Genomic DNA, 13984 nt, shown 5'->3' on the forward strand with positions numbered 1-13984 from the left:
GAGAGAAGGAAGCAGGCTCCCAGCTAAGCAGAGAGCCCGACGCGGGGCTCGATCCCAGGACCCTGGGACCATGACCCGAGCTGAAGGCAGAGGCTTTAACCCGCTGACCCATCCAGGCGCCCCAAAAATACATATTCTTGAGGGCCAAGAATTCTCAGGAAAATATTTCTTTTGTGAATAATAATAAGCCACTTTATTATCCCCCCCAGGACCCCCCACCAAAGGCATTGTGTATCCATTGCTTCTAGCCAAGACTCTCCATTGATTTGGGGTCTCCAGGTACTGAAACTACAGGGAATGTGAACTTCCTAGAGCTTAGAACTAGAATATGGATGTGTTCAAGGGACTTGGCATTGAGAAGTATTTAAAAAGTCTCATTTACTGAAAGCACATACAATTTCATTTTTCCAGAGTGAATTTTCATTTTTCACCAATAAAGAACAGGTTTGCATTTGCGTCTCATTTTCTGATTTTCAGCATGCTCTATCTTGTCCTTACAGAAAGTGTGAGTTCATTTAACTCGCTTATTCGTACCCTCTCGTGTCCCAGAGGAAGTTGGAAGTAATCTGTAGAAAAACATAGAATTAAACAGAATTTTTAAAAAAATAGAGAAGGACCTTGCCATGAAGGGAAAAAAAAGGGTTGTTGAATAAAGCCAGTGGGAAAGCAACTTGTTTCCATAAAGTCATTTGTAATTGCTAGAGCTGGGCTATACCAGCCAAAAAGAGAGGGAAACTTTGTTCATAAAAATAACATGGTCATTAAATGAAAAGAATAAATCCTCTGGGTCACAGTTTTTCTTGGTCCAGAGACCTGAGACAGTGTTCCACAGAGTGTTCTCGTAAAAGGAACAGCGTGTGTCTTACGGCTGTACTTCTGAAATTCTGTGGGGGAAGTGGCAGGGTACGTTTCTCTCTCGCCCAGTCCCTATAATATCAGGCTGGGTAGGGCTTATGAGATTATACCAAAATACATTTTAATAGAAGCAGTTCTCTGAGGGATTACAACAATGCCGTTCAAGTTCACAGTTCCTGAGGCTGGACGGGATCCAACGACAACATGCAGGAATGGGCGGACTCTAGGTCTTTCAGGCATTCCTCAGTGACGGTTGTTCCTTGTAATCCACTGTTTTGAAATGTGCAGCCGAGAACTCCGGTTAGAGTCTTGGCGAGAACCTGAGAGGCTGTGAGTTGGCTCCGACAAAATCATTATCCTCATTTCACGGACCTGGGAGAAGTTGATGATTATCCAGGGTCGTGTGGTCCGTGGCAGAGCCCGGACTAAAGCCAGATTCTTCTGACTCTAAACTTAGGGCTCTTTCAAGCATTTCGTCTCTCCTCTCTAGCTTAAGTGGAATTCTGTTAGAATTTTAAAATGTTAAGAACGAATATTTTAAACATCCATAGTGCACTCCCTACTTAGATTTTCAGTTTTTGGGTAAAAGGAGACATTAACTGTAGAGCCGAAGTTCCGCCGCCCCCCTTTCTTTGCCCTCATTCTGTAGTTGGTGGGTGTCATTCCCCACCCTGTTTCTGTTCTTTTACCATATATGCGTGCGTGTGTGTGTTATATGTGTTATATATATTTATATGAAGTGCGTAAATGACTTCATAGTATCTCAGTCCTTCTGCACTTGCCCCCCACCCCATTATAGTTTTGATTTATAACCATGCTGATACCGGTCGGTTGTTCATTTAGCGGTGGCATGGTCTTCCTTGCATGAATCAACCACAGTTTATCCATTGATTCAATTTCTATTTTTTTCTGTTATAAATGGTTCCACCATGAACATTCTTGAATATGTCTGTGTCTTTGTGCAATTTCTTTAAAAAAGATTATTTTCAAGTAATCTCTACCCCCAATGTGGGGATCGAACTCACAACCCCACGATCAAGAGCAGCCTGCTCCACTGAGCTAGCCAGGTGCCCCTCTGTGCAATTTTAGAGCATTTTTTAATTGGTAGAAATGGAAGCGACCAACAGGTGCTGCTCCTGCTTGAGCAGTAGTCAGATGCTGAGTCCTTCTGGGAGAACCTTGCATCCACCCAAAATGCCATTGGGGTCCACTGAGGCCAATGCTATTCTGGCCTCAGAGCGCCTGCCCTGCCTGCCAGCTCCTTGAGTCTAGTCTGTTGGTTCAAGTTCCTGACTGTGGCCTGTTTCAAGCACCATTTACTTCTCAAGGACCCTACCCCACCCTTACTCCCCTTTCTCCCTAGGGATGACCTCACTTCTTATTTTCCTGAGAAAAATGAGGTCATCTGTTGAGAGTTTCCTAAATCCCTCTCTCCCAAACTCCTCAGTGTTTCCATCTAAAAGGATGGTGAGCATGTCTTTGTAAACCATAAATTCTTTATGGAACAAATGGAAGCAAAGTTTTTTTTTTCTTTTTTTTTTTTTTTAAGATTTTATTTATTTGAGAGAGAGATCACAAGTAGGCGGAGATGGGGGTGGGGGTGGGAAGCAGGCTCCCCCGCTGAGCAGAGGACCCCCCCCCCCCCATGTAGGGCTCAATCCCAGGACCCTGAGACCATGATCTGAGCCGAAGGCAGACGCTTTAACCTACTGAGTCACCCAGGTGCCCCTATAATTTTTTTCTTAAAGCCTCTCAGACCTAAAATTGGAATTTTGTCTTAACGGGTGCTACACCGTTTTTCGAAATCATGAATTCAGATACCTTCTGACCATAGCCTCCAGCAGTTCTAGCTCAATTGTCGCTGTCACGGTTCTTCACGTTCACAGAGCTTCATTCTGTCTCTTCCTCCCTTCCTGTCTGCACGTCCTCACTCTCCATTTCCTGCTCATGCCGGCTCCCACATAGACCTCTCTGTCAGAGCCCTGTTTGTTTATGCACGGATCTGCCTGGCTCTGATGTGGGAACTTACCTTTTTTCTCCTGTGTTTGAGATCTAGTGTCTGTTTTTCTCATTTTTGGTTAAGTTTTCTTTCTCATTAGAATACTTTTTTTCCTCTTGTTTTACTTTCTTATTTTTTTGGAGGATGTCTGCCAGTAGCTTTCTGATTGCCAGTGTCTGGGATAATGAATTTTTTGAAGGCTTGCGTGTCAGGAGAGGACTTTTTCATGTCCTAACGCCTGATTAATACTTCAGCTGCATATAGATTATAGGTTGAAAATCATCTTCTGATTTTTAAAAATTGTGGTAAAATAATACGTATGATGTGAAATTTACCACTTTAATAATTTTTAAGTGTACAGTTTAAGGGTATGAAGTACATTCCCACCGTCCCCCACCATCCATCTCTGGATCGTGTTTTCCTTACAAAACTGAAATCCTATACACATGAAATAATTAAAAATTAATTAAAAATTAAAAAAATCAACTCCCTACTCCCCCTCGCAGAGCCCCTGGCAACCACCATTCTGCTTTCCATATCTGTGAATTTTTTTTTAAGATTTTATTTATTTATTTGAGAGAGAGTGAATGGGAGGGGAGACGGTCAGAGGGAGAAGCAGACTCCACATGAAGCTGGGAGCCTGATGCGGGACTCGATCCCAAGACTCTGGGATCATGACCTGAGCCGAAGGCAGTCGCTTAACCAACTGAGCCACCCAGGTACCCCATATCTGTGAATTTTACTACTGTTGGAACCACACGTAAGTGGAATCATGCAGTTATATGATACGTTTTATGACTGGCTTTTTCCACCAATTGTCATGTCCTTCTGTGGCAGCCATCTTGTAGCATCTGTCAGAATCCCCTTCTTTCTTAAGGTGAAATAATATTCCATCGTATGTACATGGCACATTTTGTTTATCCATTCATCCCCAGATGCACACTTGGGTTGCTTTAGCCTTTGAATATGGGTCTATATATATCTCTCTGAAACTCTGTTTTCAGTTTTTCTGAGGATATACCCAAAAGTGGAATTGCTGGATCATGTGCTAATTTTATCTTTGTTTTTTTTTTTTTTAAGAAACTCCACAGTTTTCCATAGTGACTGCGCCGTTTTACATTCCCACCCACAGTGTGCAAGGGTTCCAATTCCTCTCCATATCCTTAACAACACTTACATATTCTGTTTTTCTTTCTTTCTTTCTTTCCTTTTTTTTTTTGATCGGAGTCATCCTAATGGGTTTGAAGTGGTATCTCATTGTGGTTTTGATTTGCATTTCTCTTATGAATAATGATGTTGACCTCAAGTCCTTTGCCCATTTTTAGTTGGGTTATTTTGTTTTTGCATTATGGGAGTTCCTTGTATATTCCAGATATTACTTTCTTAGCAGGTACATGATTTGCAAATATCTTTTCCCATTCCATGTTGTCTTTTTACTCTGTTGTTAGTATCTTTTATTTTTAAAGATTTATTTATTTATTTATTTATTTGAGAGAGTGAGAGAGAGGTGTGGGGCAGAGGGAGAGAGTAAATCTCAAGTGGACTCCCAGCTGAGTGTGGAGCCTGACTCAGGGCTGGATCTCAGGACCCTGAGATCATGACCTAAGCCAAAATCAGAAGTCAGGCACTTAAGCCACTAAGCCACTCAGGCACCCCGAGCACAGCAGTTTTTAATCTTTTTTTTTTTTTTAAGATTTATTTATTTATTTATTTGACACAGAGAGAGAGAGAGAGAACTCACAAGTAGGCAGAGAGGCAGGCAGAGAGAGTAGGGAAGCAGACTCCCCATTGAACAGAGAGCCCAATGCAGGGCTTGATCCCAGGACCCTGAGATCATGACCTGAGCCAAAGGCAGAGGCTTAACCCACTGAGCAACCCAGACGCCCCCAGAAGTTTTGAATCTTAATGTCCAATTTATTTTTTCTTGTCTATGCTTTTGGATTCATATCAAAGAAGTCATTTCCAAATCCATTGTCATGAAGCTTTTGCTCTGTGTTTTCTTCTAAGAGTTTTATAGTTTTAGCTTTTGTGTTTAGGTTTTCTCAGAACTTTTAATATATTTCTTGTCTTTGTGATGGTGTAAAATGGAAGAAATGGTGATTCTGTTTGTAATTGATATTGTGAAGCCTTTTATGAGTTTTAAAATAAAGTTCATTTTATGGGATTTTTTTTTTTAAAGTCAGTTGTGATCAATTTCAGTTTTTATTTTTCCCTTAAGTTTTCCTTTTTCCCCTACATTTGCCTCTTGATTCCTCTTTTGTGTTTGTTTTGATCTCTTTCATTCTTGGAGGCTTTCCCTCAATGTCTGGTTATCTTTGACTGTCTGCTCATATTTAAGAGTGAGGAATGAAAAAGCCAATTAGTGGAATTTCACAGTAGGGTAATGTGACAGGGAACTGACCTTTCCATTTAGAAACCCCATATATCAGTATCTGGAGGTCTTTTCTAGGGGGATGGATCCTGATACAGGCCAGGATCCTCTGAAATCCTACCTGTGGGTACAGCTAGGGATCTGGAGAATAGATCTGGCTGCTGGTGTTTTTGGAGGAAGAGGGTGGGTGAGGGCTAGGAGTCCTACTGCTGCTCTGGAGACTTGTCTAAGCTCTTGCTATCAGCCCTGATCTCCAACATACTGTTTTGTTTGTCTTTATATCTATGTTTCACCCTCAACTTCTGCTGTATCTCTTGCCACCATGTTCCAGTCCTCTTAGGGATTCTCAAAGACGGGGATGGGGAAGCTGGAGTTAACAGGAAAGCCAGGAATCTTTGGTAGCAATTTAGGGGCAAAATAATGAGGTCACGGGCAGAGGTGATGACTAAAGGAATGAAGAGATAAACGTGGAAAAGAAATAATGCAAACCATTGTCCATACTTATAACTTAAAGACCTATCCAGGACTTTGGGGAGATTGGGAAGTTGGTGGTAAGATGCTTTCACTGGGGGTAATTATGATCTTTTTTATTTTATTTAATTAATTAAATTAAAAAAAAGATTTTATTTATTTGACAGAGAGTGGGGGAATTATGATCTTTAGAAAACTTCAGTGTGTGATAGAAGGGCTGAATTTCAAGGTTAAAATGTACTGATGGAGGGTGCCTGGGTGGCTCAGTGGGTTAAGCCGCTGCCTTGGGCTCAGGTCATGATCTCAGGGTCCTGGGATCGAAGTCCCACATTGGGCTCTCTGCTCTCTGCTCTGCAGGGAGCCTGCTTCCCTCTCTCTTTCTCTCTGCCTGCCTCTCTGCCTGCTTGTGATCTCTCTCTCTCTCTCTCTCTCTCTCTCTCTCGCTGTCAAATAAATAAATAAATAAAATCTTAAAAAAAAATGTACTGATGGAAAGGAAAAATAATTACTTCCTGAGTGCAAGCTTTCTAGATCTGTGCTAATTTAACATATCAGCATTCATAGTTTGGGAAATTTTCATCTTTAAGGTTTTTTTTTTTCTTTTTTTTTCCTTTCATTTTAGTATTGTGAAGAGGTTTTAATTTTTCCTGCTGATTAAGAAATGCGCGAATTCTGGGGCACCTGGGTGGCTCAGTTGGTTAAGCCCTTGTCTTCAGCTCTGGTCATGATCCTGGGGTCCTGGGATCGAGCCCCACATCAGGCTCCCTGCTCCACCGGAAGCCTGCTTCTCCCTCTCCCATTTGCCCTACTTGTATTCCTCTCTCGCTGTCTCTGTCTCTGTCAAATAAATAAGTAAATAAAATCTTAAAAAGAAAAAAATGGGTGAATTCTGATGAATTTTGATAATTCTTTTTTTTCCCTTAAGATTTTATTTATTTATTTGACAGAGAGAGACACAGCGAGCAAGGGAACATAAGCAGAGGGAGTGGGAGAGGGAGAAATAGGCTTCCCACTGAGCAGGGAGCCCAATGCGGGGCTGGATCCCAGGACCCCGGGACCATGACCTGGGCCAAAGGCAGATGCTTAATGGCTGAGCCACCCAGGCGCCCCAAATCCTGATAAATTCTTTTCACAGATGATAGTAAATACCATTTATATACTGTCATTCATCTAGCACAGCAAGCACTCAGTAAATGTTAGTTGTTACTGTGGTTTTTAAATTTCATGTGCTTTTTTGTTGGATTTCAGCAGCTGCCCTGTGAGACACACACTATCATTCCCATTCTGTAGCAGTGGACACTGCAGTTCAGAGCATTTGGGACTTGGTCAAGGCCAATACAAGGCTCTTTTAGGGAAGTGGCTACATTCAGCCAGAATGTTATCATCAGGGTTGGAGTGGGTGCGTTAGGGGCCCAGTTGCTACTGGCTGCTGAGGGACACTGCTTTGTTGTGAGCTAACAAGCGCAGCAGTTATATCCACAGAACTGCTACATACTTGTTTTCCAAAAGCAGAGTGAATAGTTAGACTTGATTGTTCCGGCATTTTGTGGTGGTCGTAGGGAAAAATAAAGTGCTTGAAAAGAGATAGCAGCATGGAGATTAAAAATGACCGGGTCTGATTTTTCCAAAGACATCCAGGTGGCCAACAGACACAAGAAAAGATGCTCAATCTCACCCCTCATCAGGGAAATGCAAATCAAAACCACAATGAGATATCATCTCCCACCTGTCAGAATGGCTAGAATTGAAAAGACAAGAAATAACAAGTGTTGGTGAAGATGTGGAAAGAAAGGAGGCGTCATGTACTGTTGGTGGGAATGCAGACTGGTGCAGCCACTGTGGAAAACAGTCTAGACATGCCCCAAAACATTAAAAATAGACTCACCATATGATTCAGTAATTCCACTACTTGGTATTTACCCAAAGAAGGTGAAACCACTAATTCAAAAAATATATGCACCCCTGTTTATTGCAGCATTATTTATAATAGCCAAGATATGGAAGCTGCCCAGGTGTCCATCAATAGATGAATGTATAAAGATGTGGTATAGATATACGATGGAATATTACCTAGCCGTGAAAAATGAGGTCTTGCCATTGAGACAACATGGGTGGAATTAGAAGGCATTATGCTAGGTGAAATGAGTCAGAGAAAGACAAATCTATATGATTTACTTTCATATAGAATCTAAACAAACAAAACGCAGAAACAGAGAACAAACTGATGGTTGCGTGAGGGGAGAGATGTTGGTGGGGGAGGGGGAGATGCACAAAATGGGTAAAGGGCAGCGAGAGATCCAGGCCTCAGGTTATGGAAAGAATAAGTCCCACGGATAAAAGGTACAACAGAGAGGGAATTTTCAACAGTGTTATTACAGGTTGTGTAGTGGCGCCATAGCTACCCTTGTGGTGAGCCCAGTATGATGTATAGACTTGGTGGAATTACTGTCTTGTACAGCCGAAACTAAGGTACCATTGTGTGTCAGTTGTACTTCAGTTAAAAAATGAAATTCCCTGGTCTGGGAATTTGTGCAGTAGCTTCTGGTTCAGTGGTGATGAAAGGATAAGAGATAACAGAATTAGGAAAAGTTGATGGGAAAAAGATAAGGAAATTTACTGCATGTGGGCCACCACTTTTCTTCTATATAAGTTTGTAAGTGGATCAAAGCTGATAACTGTCAGTTGCTAGAAATAGCTCTATAACTCAGCTGACAAAGGGACCTCCTTTGGAATTGCTAGGTGGATCATAAAGAATGTGGTGCTGAAGAGGACTAGAAGAAAGTGATGACCTTTAAATCATCCTGTTAAAGAATTACCTGAGTGTACCCACTTGGTGCCGCCATGGTATACCTTCTGATCAGCCTCCGAAGATGAGGTCGAGATCCTTTTCCTCCTCCTGACAGTTTTCCAGTGCTCAAAGTAGGAGACCTTTTGAGCTATGAAAAATATTTTTAGGAATCTTTTCTAGAAATTCCTGTCAATGCCAAAAAAATTTTCTGATATTTAAGTTGTGTCAAGAGTATTTCCTCATTATGAAGACATAGATCGACAGGTTCCATAGCGAATCAATTGGAGAACTGGCCATGAACTAAATAATACCTTATTCCCCATTTTGTTGTCCTTTTATTAAAATAAAAGTAAGGGCGCCTGGGTGGCTCAGTGGGTTAAGCCTCTGCCTTTGGCTCAGGTCCTGATCTCGGGGGTCCTGGAATGGAGGCCTGCATTGGGCTCTCTGCTCAGCGGGGAGTTTGCTTACCCCTTCTCCCGCCTGCCTCTGTCTACTTGTGATCTCTGTCTGTCAAATAAATAAATAAAATCTTAAAAAAAAAAAAAGTAAAAATGTTTCTCTTATTGCATTAGAAATGGGCACGCACCATTTGAAATTTTATAAATGCAGATAAGCAAAAGGAAGGAAATAAAAATTATCCATAATTCTGTTCATGAGAGATAATCTCTATTCAAATTTTACTTTTGAGTTGAAAAAAATTCTAGTCATAATAATCTGAAGTAAATGCCAACTTTTTTTTAAAGATTTTATTTATTTATTTATTTGAGATAGTGGGGGCACACAAGCAGGGGAAGGGGCAGAGGAAGAGAGCGAAGCAGACTCCCTGCTGGGTGGGAAGCCTGACATGGGCCTTGATCCGAGGGTCTCTGGGATCAAGACCTGAGTGGAAGACAGAAACTTAAGGGACTGAGCCACCCAGGCACTCCCCAACATTTCTTTAAAAAAATGGAAATTCTCAGGGCGCCTGGGTGGCTCAGTGGGTTAAGCCTCTGCCTTCGGCTCAGGTCATGATCTCAGGGTTCAGGGATTGAGCCCTGCATCAGGCTCTCTTCATGGCAGGGAGCCTGCTTTCCCCTCTCTCTCTGCCTACTTATGATCCCTCTCTGTCAAATAAATAATAAATAAAATCTTTAAAAAAAAATGGAAATTCTCTAGTGTTTGAGGTTTTAGAGACACCAGAAGAATATTAAGATATATTGCCTAAGCAAACAGCAGTGTTTTCCAAATAGCTATGCCATTTATAAAAGTGTGCCTATTAATTTATATGAATTTTAAAAACACAATTCCACACCATTCCACTTGATTTTTGAATCTTTAATGCCATTACATTAATTCTTCACCTAGTCTTTGGTTATGTGCCTGAAGATGGTCCATTATTTTCATTCTAATCCCAGGATTTGTCATGGAAATGGGTAACTTTTATTTGAAAAGGAAAAGTCAAGCTCTGAGGAGCTCCTGCGGAGGGCTCTTCTGTGCAAATTCTCCACAGGGAAGAATGCTATCTGCACAGGGAAGTTGGAACACAGATGAGATGGCCTTGGGGAGTTTGGTTGCCGGACCCTCGTGACTCCTGTGAGCCTGTGGGACACACCCTTGTTCCTCTTTCTGTGTTCCTTTTTCACACCCTTTCTAGCTTTTTGATTCACATCCTGAGAAATCTCTTAAAGCTTTTCTTTTCTACTTTGTTCCAGTTTTTCATGGGCCCTATTAGCAAGTAAATTCCTCTCTGGAGATGTCGGCTGTTTCTCACCAAAAACAGTTGTGTTGGAAATATCATAAATTGTCTTCAGTTGGGTCCTTGTGACCTCTGTAGCATGTTTTGAGAAGTAATGGTACGAAGACAGTATTTGGGTTAATAATCTAACACTTCCAACTGATTCAGTCTTTAAAGTTCATTTTTACTTTTTCTTTTTAAAGTTGTTTATTTATCTGTCCAAGAGGTGGGGGCGGGGGATTGGGCACAGCAGAGGGAGAAGCAGGTTCCCTATTGAGCTAGGAGTCAGATGTGGGACTCCATTCCAGGACCCTGGGATGAGCCAAAGGCAGACCCTTAACCACTGAGCCACCCAGGTGTCCTAGTTTAGTTTTACTTTTGATGGACATATTTTAGAAGCTCTTAGAAAATCTTGACTACATAAAAAATTATTATATTTTATTGACTTCTTTGCTAATAAATTGTCCCTGTTAAAAACAGAAACCTCAGGGTGCCTGGGTGGCTTGGTTGGTTAAGCGACTGCCTTCGGCTTGGGTCATGATCCTGGGGTCCTGGGATCGAGCCCCACATCAGGCTCTCTGCTCAGTGGGGAGCCTGCTTTTCCCTCTCCTGTGCTGCTGTGCCTGCTTGTGTCTCTCATTCTCTCTGTCAAATAAATAAATAAAATCTTAAAAAAACAAACAAACAAACAAACAGAAACCTCTCGGGAAAATACAGTTAACCCTTGAACAGCATGGTGGTGAGAGGCGCTAACCCTTCTCCCCCACCACACACACAGTTAAAAATCCATGTAAAACTTTTGACTCTCCCTAGACTTAACTAATAGCCTATTGTGGAGCCTTACTGATAACACAGTCGATTAAAACGTATTTTGTAGGTTATATGTATCATATACAGTATTATAATCAAGTGAGCTAGAGGAAAGGAAATGTGAAGAAAATCATAAAGAAGAGAAAATGTATTTCAGTACTATAAAATATCTTTGTACAAGTGGACCTGCGCAGTTCAAACCCATGTTCGGGGTCAACTGTATTTATTTTAAGGTCTAGATTTTTCGCTCATACGTTCTTTTTCTTCAGCTTTGATGCACAATGTAGCGAATCTCACCTACCAGTCTAGTACGGGAACAGTTGATTCTCGGGTAATCAATTTGTTCTGTCTTGTTCTGTTTTTATTTTAAAGTCTTCCCACTACGCTTAATACCTTATATTTGATTAATAGTAAATGGCAATAAGTGATTCTCAGAGACATTCTTATTAAATTCAAGATATTATTTGAATAATGCTAATGGGATCATTTGGAGTGAGATAATGTTTTATAATAAGTACACTCCTGACAGTCCCGTCTCTCTCCAGCTTGCAGTGTGGGATGTGCCTTCTTTGCTTGCACAGCACCTTCTACATACATTTCTAGAGGATTTCTTCATTCACTATTGTGTTCCTTTGTCATTCTCAGAAAGTTGAATTCCTTGGGCCACCTGGTGGCTTGGTTGGCTGACTGAGACTTGATTTCAGCTCGGGTCATGATCTCAGGGTTGTGGGAATGACCCCTGTATTGGGTTCTGTGCCGAGCCTGGAGTCTGCTTAGGATTCTCTCTCCCTCTGCTCCCCAGCAGTCTCCTTACCCAGGCCTGTTTGCAAGTGCGTTCTCTCTCTAAAAAAAAAAAGAAAACAAAAAGAAAAAGAAAAGAAAAAGATTGAATTCCTTGAGAGCAGGAGCTAACATGTTTAAGCTCTTGTTGAATAAATGAATGAAAAAAAGAGTAAATAAAATATGGCAGTTAGAGCTAGCTCTATGAGGTATTGGTTACGGTATTGGTATTGGTTAAAAGCATAGACTCTGAAGCAAAAACTATCTGGATTCAAATCTTAGTTCCATCATTTATTAGCTGTGTGTCCATAGACAACTGTATGTGACGTTTTGTTTTGATTTTTCAACTCTTACAGTTATTGTAAAGGTTAAATGATGTCGTATACGCAAGGTACTCAAAGCAGTGCTTATGTGTAGTAAGTGTGTAAGTATTTGCTACCGTTGCTATTATTCCCCCCTTTAAAAATATAGTCCTGGCATGGAATAGTAGATGCCCTTAGGACATTCATTCAGGAATTCACTTTTTCTCCTGTCATCATGAAGAAATGTTTTGTCTTCACTTGGATTCAGGAGCCCTTGGGCATGGGAAGGGGTAATAGAGGTCCTCAATACATCAAAAGCTGAGGTTTGTACCTTTATCAGTCATCAGGCTGCATAGGCTCACTTGAACAGCTTTTTCATGTTGGTTAGAAGCATATCAACTCAGTATAGTGATACTGTTAAATCAGGCAGGCTCTGATTCATCTTAATTCCAAGGATAAGACAAATTAATTATTAATTAACAAACTGTTTGGTAGGTAAAATCTTTAACAACAGTGATCCGTGGGAGAGCTAACAAGAGTTTTGGATGATAAACAGAGTGGGGGAGATGGAATTGAAAGGTTTTTTGTTTTTTTTTTTTACAACTTCTAAGATTTTTTTAGCATGACTTTTTTTTTTTTTTAAATTTCAAAAGGTGGGGCGCCTGGGTGGCTCAGTGGATTAAGTCGCTGCCTTCGGCTCAGGTCATGATCTCGGGGTCCTGGGATCGAGCCCTGCATTGGGCTCTCTGCTCCGCAGGGAGCCTGCCCCCTCCTCTCTCTCTGCCTGCCTCTCTGCCTACTTGTGATCTCTCTCTCTGTCAAATAAATAAATAAAATCTTTAAAAAAAAATTAAAAAAAAATTTCAAAAGGTTTTTATTTATTTGACAGAGAGATAGAGAACACAAGTAGGCAGAGTGACAGGCAGGGGGAGAGGGAGAAGCAGGCTCTCTGCTGAGCAGGGAGCCTGACACGGGACCCTTTAACGTGAGTTTTTAAAAACAAGCATCCCCATGTTCCACAACTAAGTGAAACCATATAGTAATTGTCTTTCTCTGATTTATGGTGACTAACATAACATAATAAAAATTTTATAAAACAACAGCAACAACAAACAAGTATCCATAACCATTGTGGGGTGAGGATTAGAGAGGAGTAGAGAGCAGGACAGGGTAGGGGGAAGGAATTCTCCTCTGTTGGTATTAAAGCTCCAGGTTCATCCCATCCTAGATTTTATAGTCCCCCCCCTGCCCCCCTGAGACATATTGTCTTTAAAAATCATGTACCACTTCTTGAAGATGATCTTCCAACTGGTGCCATTTTGGTCTGTGATCAGCTTCTTGGGGTCCTCCATTTTTCCATCAGTGTTGCACAGAATGGGGACCCTCTTCCCTAGCTGGTTGTCTTAAACCTCGATCAGCCTCTCTGGAGCTGGAAATGCCTGTAACCCGCCAACACCACAACCTCTTCACTCAAGGGCCGAAAGATTTTTGAAGTCTGGCACTAACGTTAACTGTTGGATGATTTTTATTCTTTGCGTAGAATGGTCTGTTGGATGTGATTGATTGTATCTAGCTGTTGACCTCAGGTTTATTTATATTTAGTCGCATCTCTCCAAATACCTTACTATAAAGAATTTCTAACATACAGGAAAGGTAAAGGCATTTATAGTGAACACCCATAATATACGGAACACATAGATTCTACCACTAATGTTTTGCTATACTTGTTTGACCGAGTATCTGTACATTTATCCATTCTTCTATTCATTCCCTAATACGTTTTTATATTTTTATATATTTGGTTGGGTTTGTTTTGATAAAAAAGTCATTGTCTGTGTGGGAAAAGTCAAAATTTTCAGCCTTCAGGATACTAACAATGGCACACAAACACATG

At 41.1% G+C, this 13984-nt stretch overlaps 1 protein-coding gene and 1 pseudogene across 8 annotated transcripts in view; one reads left to right on the forward strand and one right to left on the reverse strand.

Moving 5' to 3' along the window:
* The window catches only part of SYNE2 (spectrin repeat containing nuclear envelope protein 2), a 327766-nt gene that overhangs the window by 43331 nt on the left and 270451 nt on the right, over nucleotides 1-13984 (forward strand). The gene's annotated exons all lie outside the window — the stretch shown is intronic.
* LOC123943663 lies at nucleotides 13234-13734 on the reverse strand (annotated as a pseudogene).

This window comes from Meles meles, chromosome 6, assembly GCF_922984935.1.
Source record: "Meles meles chromosome 6, mMelMel3.1 paternal haplotype, whole genome shotgun sequence".
NCBI classification, from domain to species: Eukaryota; Metazoa; Chordata; class Mammalia; order Carnivora; family Mustelidae; genus Meles; species Meles meles.